The sequence below is a fragment of the Trichechus manatus genome, unplaced genomic scaffold, assembly GCF_000243295.1.
Source record: "Trichechus manatus latirostris isolate Lorelei unplaced genomic scaffold, TriManLat1.0 scaffold00029, whole genome shotgun sequence".
NCBI lineage: Eukaryota > Metazoa > Chordata > Mammalia > Sirenia > Trichechidae > Trichechus > Trichechus manatus.
Window position 1 is genome coordinate 13,923,540 of NW_004443965.1, and position 14,327 is coordinate 13,937,866.

The following is a 14,327-nucleotide window of genomic DNA, read 5'->3' on the forward strand; positions in this document are numbered from 1 at the left end:
GCCTGCGAGTTAGGAAAACTAGGTCTTTACCTGGGTCCAGAAACAAACTCTAGTTGGACTCTGGGTTAGTGATTTTAACTTTTCTGGCCTTAGTTTCTTCATCTATATAATAAAGGTGATCACTAAAGTCCCTTACCACTCTAAGAGTCATCTAGTTTGTGACTTTAACTCACTTGGAAAATAAGTTTGAAGACTCAGAAGGAAAATGAAATCAGTGCCCACTGATTATTTCTCATCTTCCTCAAAAACTTTCTTACTCACACAATGACCAAGTCAGGCAATAAACACTTCTCAATTTTTTTGTATGTACCAAAGGCTCGTGTTTACAGTAATTAATTTGTTGTTAGGTGTCGTCAAGTCACTTCTGACTCTTAGCCACCCGAAGCACAACAGAACCAAACAACGTCTGGTCCTGTGACATACTCACAATCATTGCTATGTTTGAGCCCATTGTTACAGCCACTGTGTCAATCCATCTTGTTGAGGGTCTTCCTCTTTTTCACTGACCCTCTATTTTACCAAGTGTCATGGATTGAATTGTGTACCCCAAAAATATCTGTCAACTTGGCTAAGCCATGATTCCTAGTATTGTATGATTGTCTACCATTTTATCTTATGATGTGATTTCCCTGTGTGTTGTAAATGCTATCACTATGATGTAATAAGATAGATTAGTGGCAGTTATATTGATGAGGTCTATAAGATTAGGTAGTGTCTTAAGCCAATCTCTTCTGAGATATAAAAGAGAGAAGGGAGCAGAGAGACATTGGAACCTCATACCACCAAGAAAGCAGTACTGGAGCAGAGCGCATCCTTTGGACCTGAGGTTCCTGTGCTGAAATGCTTCCAGACCAAGGGAAGATTGATGACAAGGACCTTCCTCCAGAGCCAAAAGAGAAAGAAAGACTTCCCCTGGAGCTGAAGCCCTGAATTTGGACTTGTAGCCTACTAGACTGTGAAAGAATAAATTTTCTCTTTGTTAAAGCCATCCAATTGTGGTATTTCTGTTATAGCAGCAATACAGAAATGGCCTGTTGGGAAGGGGTAGGGGTGGCATACAAGACAGGAGGGTAATGATTGGGAAAGCGTGTTTCTCTAATTACCGGGTGTTCTTCTGTTGGGAGCTCTGTGGCATTGCCTTCCCATACTCTCTGTCCGGGGTCATTAATGGCTGTGCTCCAAGATGGTGACGCTGTGCCGTGTTAGTTGGCAGGGAACCTCTACTCCATATCTCTCCTCATTCTTTGTTTTCCTTCACATTCTTCTTTCATTCCGTGTTTTATCTAGTTCTTTATCCCTTCATTTGATGCTTAGAGTTCCAGGATTGACATGTGTATCTGTTTCACTTAGTTTTTCAGGTCTTTGCTGCAGAGTGATGGCATGATGCATGTGTCTGGGGCACCATGTTGGCCAGATCCAAACATCTTCAGTTCATTTTTTATGACCTCCAATTTTCCTAGATTCCTATTTTGTATATTTCGTGTCTTGATTATTAATAGATGTTTTCAGTTGTTCCTTCTCATTTTGAGTTGTGCCACATCAGCAAATGAAGGTCCAGAAAGATTTACTCCATCCACATCATCAAGGTTGACCCTGCTTTGAGGAGGCAGCTCTTTCCCAGTCATATTTTGAGTGACTTCCAACCTGAGGGTCTGATCTTCCAGCACTATATCAGACAATGTTCTGGGGCTATTCATAAGATTTTCACTGGCCAATTTTTTTAGAAGTAAATCACCAGGTCCTTCTTCTTAGTCTGTCACAGTCTGGAAGCTCCGCTGAAGCCTGTCCACCATGGGGGTGACCCTGCTGGTATTTGAAATACCAGTGACATATCTTCCAACATAACAGCAACATGCAAATCACCACAGTATGACAAACTGACAGATGCGTGGTGGAGATTTACTAATAGAGACTCCTAAACTTTCTAGAACCGAAGACAAACATGACCTTGGGTAACCAGAATATGGAGACAGAGAATCTGTTCATCCTCAGGTAGGATGGGTGCTATGGTATGTGAGCACTAAAGGCAAGCTTATGTGTACACACATTTGAGTTTGTCATGATAAGCCTTCCTTTCCAAGGGGGTTAGGTGCTCTATTGTCTTTCTCACTGCACCCCTCCACTGCTTATTTTTTGTTTCTCTGTGCATCAGGAACTTCTGGTACACTTTAGTTTCCAAGGGAAAAGATATAATAACTAGGAAAGACATGGTTTTTAAGTAAAGAAAATCCCTGATGTTTCAGGATTATTGATTTTAGTGTTCTAGTGATATTACCATTGCTTGGCAGCATTTACTCAAGAAAAGACAGAGTTCCCACTTGGGCCTGGGTGATGCTGAGCAAGCCACTTATGAAGCAATTTTGAAGTTATGAACAAAAAGCATAGGTATGGTGTAATCTGAAGCAGAAAAATAAGCCTTAGTAAAACAGCATTCTATAAGGCACAGTTTCTCAAAACTTTGACATCTGGAAATCACTTAAAGAAGATTACTGATGTTAAACAAATGGAAAAAAGAGAGAGAGATTCATCATGTTGTTTTAAAAAAAAAACACAATTTAAAATTAATAATAATAACAATAATAATAATAGCTCCATATCAATGTCAGATTGCTTGAGCTTTAGGCCAGATTCCATATTCAGGTGGCTTATCTTTTACTTTTTATTTCTACTTAATTACAAAATCCTAGTGCAGAATTATAGATCCTTGCAAATTGCAGCAAGTTAGCTCTGGATAGTTGAATTGATAAATTATGGAACAATTTCTCACTGAAGACTACTTTGAGTTTTCCATCATACGTTAAGTAGATGAGGAAATTACATCCAAAAGTAGGACATTTGAGTGATTCAACTTGGGATATGGTGGTGAATGGATTGCAAGTTCACTCTTTGGTAGTTTTTGCCTTGGTAAAAAAATGTTTTTTTATATATCCTATGTTAGAATTTGGATGTGTTTTTAAAAAATCACGCCCAATGACATGCCATTTTTTCTTATGCTGTGTGAAGAAAATCATCAAATGCTGACAGAGAGTCAAGCTCAGAGATGGTGCCATTTGAGTCAGTTTGGTCTTAAGAAGTTTCTGGTATTTTATACACAATGTTAAAAATTATGAAAGTTTGACCTACAAGTAATGGATTCAACCTGTTTAAGATACTGAATAGATTTTTGATATATACTACTCAAGATCAGTTTCTTGAAAAAAAATTTCAATTTCATCTTTCATCTGATAATTACTGTGAACACCCTTTTTCTTTCATGGATAGAACACACAGGTGGAAAAACAGAATCTTGAACTTCCTGAGCATTTCGTGCCTCATGTCATGACTTGATTTTATTAACAAATTTCACTAGTTCCCTCAACACTGAGTCAAGAGCCTGAGGTACATTGCTGACCATTAACTGCTCTCTGTAAATAAGCGAGCGTGTGGACTTATCTTCAAGTGCAACATCTTTAATTCATGGAACAAAACCATTCCTTGCTGCCCAGTAAGTTAGTGTTTAATAACTATGAGGCCAAGTGTACTTTTGTCAGCTTATACCATTTAACTCCCCATATAATTGGTTATGAAACAATAAAGGAAGCAAATCTCTTCTCCCATAGCATGGCGTTTTTATGATAAAAGTCTAAAAATTTATCAAGTACTTCCTGCTCAGATATGTATCACCTATATGGTGCAGTGGTTAAGTGCTTGTCTGCTACCCAAAAGGTCAGAGATTCAAACCCACCAGCTGCTCCTCGGAAGAAAGATGCGGCAGTCTGCTGCCATAAAGTTTATCGCCTTGGAAACCCTATGGGCAGTTCTACCCTGTCCTATAGGGTCGCTATGAGTTGGAATAGAGTCGACAGCAAAAGGTATATGCCAAGAGCTAATTTGTTCTAGGTTCATCTGTAGTTTTGTTTCACAAAATATCTTATGTACATATAAAAGAATTGTATGTCTATATTGTAAACTTTTGTACTATACACTGCCTAGCAGTAGAATTTGATACACGAATTTAAGAAAGCTTGTTCTTCTTTTTCTTTCAGAGTAAAAATTGACATCAACTTTGTGGCTGATTGTACAAGCTCCTTGGTAATATTGTGACTTTAAACCTCTTTTTTGTTATGAGGAGTGCAACTTTTGAATAATGCCTTTGCAATTTTGATCTCTTTTCCACCTTTGGCAATAAAAGTAATCAATTTGGGGTTGAAAACATAATTTTGCACCTGTCATAGAATAACTTGATAGATTACTGGGCTTGGTTATTTGACTGTAAAGGATACAGTTCTAATGCTGGTCTTCCATTCCTCCTCAACAAGGAAATAAAGATAACCCTTAACCATTGTGACTAGAAAAATAGTTCTGGAATTTCTTATTTGTAGTGGTGGGGATGTTGAGAAGTTAATAGACACGTTGGGTGCAAATGGTGCAGCAATTTGATCCACATATTAGAGTCTGGAAAATAATTCTGCAAACAATTGGGATTCATTGATGTTATTTAAGCAGGAGAGTAACCGATGTAGGAATATTTATTTGGCATTAGTGTGTAAGACATCTCAGAAGGGTAAGACATTACAGGCAGGGAAGCTAGTTAGGAAAAGTTGTAATTTATTACGAGCTTTAAAAATATAATAGTCTTTTATAAGTAACTCCACTCCGTATAAGGAAAAGGTCCTAATGTGGAAAATGGCTCATATATAAAGATGCTCAGTATTCCCCATACTTATCTTGCTATTCCACTTCCTTCTCTTTAAGTAATTCTATACTCTGCCTCTGGAAAATTTTGCCCTATATTTCCACTTGAAACCATGTAATGTGGGTTATCCGTAGATTCTGGAGCTAGACAACATGGATTTAACCTGGGTTCGACTGTCACTTAATGTGTGAACTCAGTTTCTTGATCTCAACAAATAAGGATAAAGATAGCTTAATGAGGTTGTTTTGAGACTTGTATAAAATGTTTATAAGTCATTTAGCATAGAGTCTGGCACACAGAATTTATTCAATAGGTGCCTGCCATTGTTGTTTTTATAATCCCAGCCATCCTTTAGGACAAAACTCATAAGCAATCTCTCTATGAAACCCTTGATTCCCCCAGGTTAGAACATTCTTTTTTTTCCCCAAAGGTTATCTTCTGTAGTACCTTATGGAAATAACCCACATAATTCATGAATATGTGCCCATTGGAAAAATTGCCAAATAATTCACAGCATATGGAGTAAAAAGTAAACATTCTCCTGAAAACAGTTGGTTACCTGTCTTTCCTGATCTTTTTCTATGACACATAAATATAGGCTTGTTTTTCTTTTTCATCCTAACACTGTTCTACTCCACAGAAAAATTCAAATTTTATTCTCCAGTGTAGTTATTTTTGTGTACACTTCCCTATATCGTTAGATTCTATTTTTTTTTTTAAGGTTAGGAAAGGTGTTTTTGATCTTTGTATCAAGATCTACTTGGCAAACAATGGGTACTCAGTAACTAGGTATTGAAAGAATGGATAACTTTTCATCCATTGCAAACAGAAAATTGAATTTAAATCTCCTCAGATCCCACTTTCTCCATATATTTTCTCAGAGGAATCTTCCACTGATATGCCAAAACACTAATCATCTGTCTCAGATTTTGGTACTTAACCATAAGCTTCCTGGTATCATGATTTATCTTTTTCATGTGGATTTGAAATCTTGTTTCTCCTTTTAGATTGGAAGTTTCTTGACAAGGCGAATCACGTTTACAAGGACAGGGCTCTACACATAACAAACACTCCACAGAATTAAAGTAGAATTGAAAAGTCAAAACTTGTGCCACTCCACTAGTAACAAGTTAAAGAATAGAAAAGGAAATCCTATCCATGTTCTATGCCACAATAACAATTTGGATCCCTCATTTTAAAAGTGTAATGACTCAAGCACAAATAACAAATGGATATTTGAACCTTCTAAGAAAATCCCTTTCCACTTCTCAAAGCCTCGGAGACAGACAAGCAACACATGGAGGAGATAAAATTAGAGAGAATTAAAAGTGTAAGTGCACAGGTGCTTGTTTGTATTATTTCAATTTGATTTGCACATGGCATATTTGTGTTTGTCAACTCTCATTAGCTTGAACCAGGCAGGACTCTAAAAGCAGACTGATGGAGAAACCACGTTTCCATGAAGCTACTATTGCAATAAGCTTATTTTTTATTTCCAAAGTAGCCTCATTAGGAAGATAGGGCTTATTCTATGTATGCTGCCATTATTTAGCCCTCTCAGTTTCGGGCAGCAGATCTGGCCCCATTCCTTTGGTACTCGCGTACGGCAGCCTCACACTCTGGGACTGAACTGGTGAAGATCTAACTCTTTGAAACCTAGAAGGTTGAGGTCCCACCCTTTGAGACCCAACAGGCTGTGGTTCTACCCTTTGACACCCCAGAGATCGTGGGCTACCTTTTGAGACTGAGACAACTCTATTTCCTGTGCTGCTTGTCTCTTCAGCTTCTGCTTCCTGGTTCCTTGGCCTCTCCGCCCTTTGGGCCTCTTGGGCCAGCCCAGCCTCTGCCGTGCGCAGGCAGGCAAGTGTTACAAAGCTCTTTAGCTCTACCAATAAGTGCCCAGAGGCACCCTACTCTGCCAGTAAGCCTAGGCCAGAAGGCATGCAGCTTTTTTGCTCCATGGGTTGGCTCCCACACTGTCTCCTGGTTCTGCTGCCGTCATTTCTCTACCATTGCTTCTCACTGTCTGGGCCATCTCTGGTGTTACAGCTGTCCTCACTTCCTTCTACCCTCACCAGAATTGTCTTTAATGTCCATAAGTCCACCAAAAGTCTCTTCAAGGCAATCTAAGCTTTTACTGTTAGGCACTTTAAAACTCTTCCAGCCTCTACTCATTATTCAATTCCAAAACTTCTTCCACATTGTAGGTATCTGTTAGAGCAGCACCTCACTCACCTGGTACCAAATTCTGTCTTAGTTATCTAGTGCTACTATAACAGAAATACTACAAATGGAAGGCTTTAACAAACAGAAATTTATTCTCTCACAGTTTAGGAGGCTGGAAGTCTGAATTCAGGGCACCAGCTCCAGGGAAAGGCTTTCTTTCTCTGTTGTCTCTGGAGAGAAGGTCCTTGTCATCAATCTTCCCCTGGTCTAGGAGCTTCTGAGTATAGGGACCCCAGATCCAAAGGATGAGCTCTGCTCTTGGCTCTTCTTTCTTGGTGGTAATGAGGTCTTTCTCTTCTCTGCTAGTTTCTCTCTTTTAAATCTCAAAAGAAATTGACTCAAGATATAACCTAATCCTTTAGATTGCATCCTGCCTCATTAACATGTTGCTGTTGTTAGGTGCTGTCGAGTCAGTTTCTACTCATAATGACTCCATGTACAGCAGAACGAAACACTACTTGGTCCTGTGCCATCCTGACAATGGTTATTATGCTTAAGCCCATTGTGGCAGCCACTGTGTCAATCCATCTACTTGAGGGTCCTCCTATGTTTCGCTGACCCTCTACTTTAGTGAGCATGATGTCCTCCAGGGACAGATCCCTCCTGATAACATGTCCAAAGTATGTGAGACATAGTCTAGCCATCCTTGCTTCTAAGGAGCATTCTGGTTGTACTTCTTCCAAGACTGATTTGTTCCTTATTTTGGCAGTCCATAGTATATTCAATATTCTTTGCCAATACCATAATTGAAAGGTGTCAATTCTTTGGTCTTCCTTATTCATTGTCCAGCTTTCGCTTGCATATGAGGCAACTGAAAACACCATGGCTTGGGTCAGGTGCACCTTAGTCTTCAAGGTGACATCTTTGCTTTTTGACAATTTTCAGTTTTTGCAGATTCATACTTCATACATTTCTCGTTCTGATTGTTAATGGATATTTGCTGCTGTTTCTTCTCATTTTGAGTCGTGCCTCATTAACATAACCGCCTCTAATTCTGCCTCATTATCATCATGAAAAAAAAGTTGCCATGGAGTTGATTCTGACTCCTAGTGACCCTATGGGACAGAGTAGAACTGCCCCATATGGTTTTCAAGGAGCAACTGGTGGATTCCAACTGCTGAACTTTGGTTTGCAGTTGCGCTCTTAACCACTGTGTCACCAGGGCTCCATTAACATCATAGAGGTTAGGATTTACAACACATAGGATAAATACATCAGATCACAAAATGGAGGACAACCATACAATACCGGGAATCATGGCCTGGGCAAGTTGACACACATTTTTGGGGCACGCAGTTCAATCTATAACACTTGCCCAAAGTGCTTTACTATCTTTGAGGATGTTCAGAAGAAAATGTTTCAGACTTTTGAAGGCAATTTCAAAAGTATTTCTGAGTCTTCTTTGGACAATGGCATCATAATATCACATGGTGAAGTTTATAGCTTTGTGGTTGTTTTCTATAAAGGAAATAATATTTATTTGCATAAATATTGACACTTTTGTTGAAAAATCAGATCATTATTGTCTTAGTCATCTAGTGCTGCTATTAACAGAAATACCACAAGTGGATAGCTCCAACAAAGAGAAGTTTATTCTCCCACAGTCTAGTAGGTTACAAGTCCAAATTCGGGGTGTCAGCTCCAGGGGAAGGCTTTCTCTGTCTGCTGTGGAGAAAGGTCCTTATCATCAGTCTTCGCTTGGCCTGGAAACATCTCAGCGCAGGACCCTCAGGTCCAAAGGACACGTTCTGCTCCCGGCACTGCTTTCTTAGTGGTATGAGGTCCCCAGTTCTCTGCTTGCTTCCCTTTCCTTTTGTCTCTTGTAAGATAAAAGGTGGTGCAGACTACACCCTAGGGAAATATCTTTTACGTTGGATCAGGGATGTGATGTTAGTAAGGGTGTTATACAATCCCACCTTAATCCTCTTTAACATAAAATTACAATCACAAAATGGAGGACAACCACACAATACTGGGAATCATGGTCCAGCCAAATTGATACACACATTTTTTGAGGGACATAATTCAATTCATGACAATTATTTTATACTTTCATTCCCTGAGTTTTTTCTCTTTTGATATTTCTCCACAGGGCCTAGTACATTACTTTAAAGAGGATAGCAACATAGTTGATGTTTTTTGTCTGGCTAAATATGCAAGTCAAGTCTTCAAAAATTGAAGTGTTTTGTGTGTGCCATATGAAGGATTTTTTTAAATAGTGGGTAAAATCTGTATAACAAAATATCTGCCATTTTAACATTTTTTACATGTACAATTGAGTTTTAATGACAACCCTGGTAATGTGAAAACTCCTTTTCTCTTCAATTTCAGTTTACAATTAAAAAACAAAAAAAAAAACAAAAAATAAACAAATAAAAAAAAAACACCTTAGAGGAAACATCTGTTGGTTCAATAAGTGAAGAGAAAACATAAAACCAAACCCATTGCCACTGAGCTGATTTCAACTCATGCTAACCCCATGTATTAGAGAAAAAACACTACTCCATAGGGTTTTATTGGCTGTAATATTTACAAAGCCGTTGCATGAGTTCGAACCACCAACCTTTAGGTTAGCAGACTATTGCAAACTGCTTGTGCCACCCTAGCTCCTTGAGAGAAAGCTGCCTTTAATTCTTGAAAGCATGGGGATGATGTGGATCAGTAGCAGGAAGGAATAAATCTAACTAACCAGGCCTTCATCCTGTTTAATAGTTATGATCCCCACCAGTTCTTCCTAGGCCTCCTTTATTGCTCTGCTGTTGGGCTTGGCCTCCTCTACCCAATGTAGTATCTTTCACACAGGGGTATTAAGTAAGTATTCAATGACAGAGTGATCCATCTGTTTCTAAAGCTAAGTAAGCGCCCAACCTTCAAGTTAGTCTTAAGCAGACTTGAGAACTATTAGAGTGATAATTGTGTTCAGAATATTAGGTACTTGATATTTTTGAAGACTCCTTCAAGGGCGTACTCAACCTCAAACTATCCAACTTGAGTCTCCTAAAGAACCTGTAAGCTCAAATATCTATTTATATTTAACCCTCTCTTCTTGTTTTTTGCTTCTTGAAATTAAGGGAGACAGATCAACCCCTATGTTTCTCTTTTTTCTCTTTACTCTGTAACAATTGACATCTGCAAAGGAATTTAGTAGATAATTTTCACATAGTTTATCTCCCTGAGCCTCCTCCCTCCATTATTCTAAGCCTGGGGAATAGAGACCTTAGGTATCTGAGAATTCAGAAATGGAAATCACTATCTACATGCAATATTTCAAACAGAAAGAAAATCTTAAACGTATTAGACTGCACAGGGTAATACTGCCTTTTACCTACAGGCTAAATAATCTCTTACTGAATGTTTTATGTTTTGATTAATAAAAATGAACAAATTAATCAATCATTACTTAATAATTTCTTTTTTGAGTCATTATTTTAAAGTTTAGAGCGCTAAATATGGAACAGATCCATATTTATCCTATGGGATAGTAAAGTTGGTCCATTGAGGATAAAATGTTGCCTAACACATAATTATTGGGTATTGCCGAGTTGATTCTGACTTTTAGCAACATCATGTAACAGAGTAGTCCTGCCTCATAGGATTTTCTTGGTTTTCTTTAATCTTTATGGGAGCAGATCACCAGGTCTTTCTCCTGCAGAGCAACTGGGTGGGTTCAACCTCTTGGTTAGCAGCCAAGTGCTTAACTATCGCACTACCAAGGCTTCTTCAGCGCAGAGTAGTGTCTCAATAAAATTATATCAAGTGAAGAAATGAAACAAGTCCTGCTTTTAATTCAGTATTTTTTACCTTTTTTAAAAATGATGAAACATCACTTCAAACAAAATCTTCAAACAAAATCTATGAACACAAATTATGCAACAAAGGAAAGTAGATTGACTGGCTCTCATTAAACCGGGGAGTGTGTGTATGATGGAGGGCCAGGGTTCCAGAACTCTGCTCTTTGCAACTTCTTTGACCTTACAGAAGCTCCTCAGGTAACTGTGTGGAACCTTAAGTTTTCATAAAATGTATGTTTGAAGCTACCGCTCTAACTTTTCACCTGACTCCTACATGCATTTCAGTCTCAACTATTTAGTTGAACAAAATAATTTTCACTAGGTAGATGGACAATGATAACACAAAGAAGACAAGATAACTTTTACAAGGAGAAGGAATCAGGAGATATCAAGAGGGATTTGTAGTTCTTCACTGGTCAATGATTAAAGACTCAGAGAAGCCTAATAAATGAGCATCAGAATGAATTAAGTTGTAGAAACTAGTTTATCAGAGACATTTATGAAACAGCGGTTAAGTCTAGCCATGGAGCCAGGACTGACTGGGTTCTATTCCTGGCTTCATCACTTACCAGCTGAGTGACCTCGGGTAAGTTAATTCACTTCTTTGTATCTCAGTTTTCCCATCTATAAAATGGGGATAATAGAATTACTTCATATGGCTGTTGTGCATATTCAATGTGTTAATACGTGCTAAGCACTAGGACAGGACCAGGCACAAGCTAATGCTTAATTAAACTCAGCAAAATTATTTATTCTAGTTAATTAAAAAAAACGATTGTATAGCAATAGAACTACATCATAGACATGCTACCTAGAATATATTCTTACTTAGGGAAGGTTAAGGACAGTCTAATGCATAATTGATGATGTAGGTCAGGTTTTGCAAATATATTCTTAAATCTGGGGGACAGACATCAGCTTTTTTCCCTCTAGGGAAGTGGTATTATGAGAAGCTCATCATAGCGGTGTGATATCCTCCAGTTCCTTTCATATTCTCAGCCAATTGTCCCTCCATCACCTCTCTGTGGCCCAGTGAGGACCCCAGTTTGACAGAAGGGCAGACTGAATCCAAGCTTTTCTTACATGGATTCAAAGCCCAAAAGTAAGAAAATGGCTTGTATAGCAGTGGGGGGAGGAGGGGAAATTTCAGCAACACTGACCAGGATGGATTGAGCTTTAAAGCAACCCAAGAGTGGGCCAATGACATGTAAACTGAAGTTCTCTGTCATGTCTTCACTGAAATAAAATTGACCATTTGGACGTTTCATATTGGAAAATATCATGACCAATGATTTTTCCCGCTGGAGTGAGGGGAGGGAAAAATACCATAATCTTACCACTTAAATGAGAACTTGTTAGTTGGGTGTCTTAGTACACACGACATTTTTTATATTTCTTATTATATATAGCATAAGCACTTTCCTATTTAGCCTCATACTTTTTAACCTTAATTTTAATGGACACATAAAATCTCTCAAACGGTGCATTGTAATTTACTTAACTATTCCTTCACTCCCCTATGTGTCTGTCAGTTTGTCGTACTGTGGGGGCTTGCGTGTTGCTGTGATGCTGGAAGCTATGCCACCAGTATTCGGATACCAGCAGGGCCACCCATAGTGGACAGGTTTCAGCTGAGCTTGCAGATTAAGACAGACTATGATGAAAGACTCAGCAGTCTACTTCTGAAACTAATTAGCCAATGAAAACCTTATGAAGAGCAGTGGAACACTGTCTGATATACTGCCAGAAGATGAGCCCCCCGGGTAGGAAGGCACTCAAAAGACGACTGGGAAGAGCTGCCTCCTCAAAGTAGAGTTGATCTTAATGAAGTGGGCGGAGTCAAGCTTTCATGACCTTCATTTGCTGATGTGGCAACACTCAAAATGAGAAGAAACAGCTGCAAACATCCGTTAATAATTGGAACGTGGAATGTTTGAAGTATGAATCTAGGAAAATTGGGAATCATCAAAAATGAAATGGAACACAAACATTGATATCCTAGGCATTAGTGAGCTGAAATGGACTGGTGCTGGCCATTTTCAATCAGACAATCATATGGCCTACTATGCAGGGAATGACAACTTGAAGAAGAATGGCATTACATTCATCATGAAAAAAGGACATTTCAAGATCTATTCTGAAGTACAATGCTGTTGATGATAGGATAATATCCATACGCCTACAAGGAAGACCAGTTAATATGACTATTATTCAAATTTACACACCAAACACTAAGGCCAAGATGAAGAAACTGAAGATTTTTACTAACTTCTGCAGTCTGAAATTGATTAAACATGCAATCAGGATGCATTGATAATTACAAGTGATTGGAATGCGAAGTTGGAAACAAAGAAGAAGGATCGGTAGTTGGAAAATACGGCCTTGGTGATAGAAATGATGCCGGAGATCGCATGATAGAATTTGCAAGACCAACTACTTCTTCATTGCAAATACCTTTTTTCACCAACATAAATGGCAACTATACACATGTACCTCACCAGATGGAATACATAGGAATCAAATCAACTACATCTGTGGAAAGAGACGATGGAAAAGCTCAATATCATTAGTCAGAACAAGGCCAGGGGCCGACTGTGGAACAGACCATCAATTGCTCATATGCAAGTTCAAGCTGAAACTGAAGAAAATTAGAACAAGTTCACGATAGCCAAAGTACAACCTTGAGTATATCCCACCTGAATTTAGAGACCATCTCAAGAATAGATTTGATGTGCTGAACGCTAATGACAGAAGACCAGATGAGTTGTGGAATGACGTCAAGGACATCCTAAATGAAGAAAGCAAGAGGTCATTAAAAAGACAGAAAAGAAAGAAAAAACCAAAATGGATGTCATAAGAGACTCTGAAACTTGCTCTTGAACATAGAGTAGCTAATGCAAGGGAAGAAATGATGAAGTAAAAGAAATGAACAGAAGATTTCAAAGGGTGGTTCAAGAAGACAAAGTAAAGTATTATAATGACATGTGCAAAGAGCTGGAGATAGAAAACCAAAGGGGAAGAACATGCTCCGCATTCCTCAAGCTGAAAGAACTGAAGAAAAAATTCAAGCCTCAAGTTGCAATAGCGAAGGATTTTATGGGGAAAATATTAAACGACACAGGAAGCATCAAAAGAACATGGAAGGAATACAGAGAGTCATTATATCAAAAAGAATTGGTCTATGTTCAACCATTTCAAGGGGTAACATAAGATCAGGAGCCGATGGTACTGAAGGAAGAAGTCCAAGTTGTGCTGAAAGCATTGGCGAAAAACAGGCTCCAGGAATTGATGGAATATCGATTGAGATGTTTAAAACAAACGAAGCAGCGCTGTAAGTGCTCACTCATTTATGCCAAGAAATTTGGAAGAGAGCTACCTGGCCAATGGACTGGAAGAGATCCATATTTATGCCTATTCCCAAGAAAGGTGATCTAACCGAATGCAGAAATTATCGAACAATGTCATTAATATCACATGCAAGTAACATTTTGCTGAAGATCATTCAAAAGTGGTTTCAGCAGTGTATTGACAGGGAACTGCCAGAAATTCAGGCTGGATTCAGAAGAGGATGTGGAACCAGGCATATCATTGCTGATGTCACATGGATCCTGGCTGAAAACAGAGAATACCAGAAA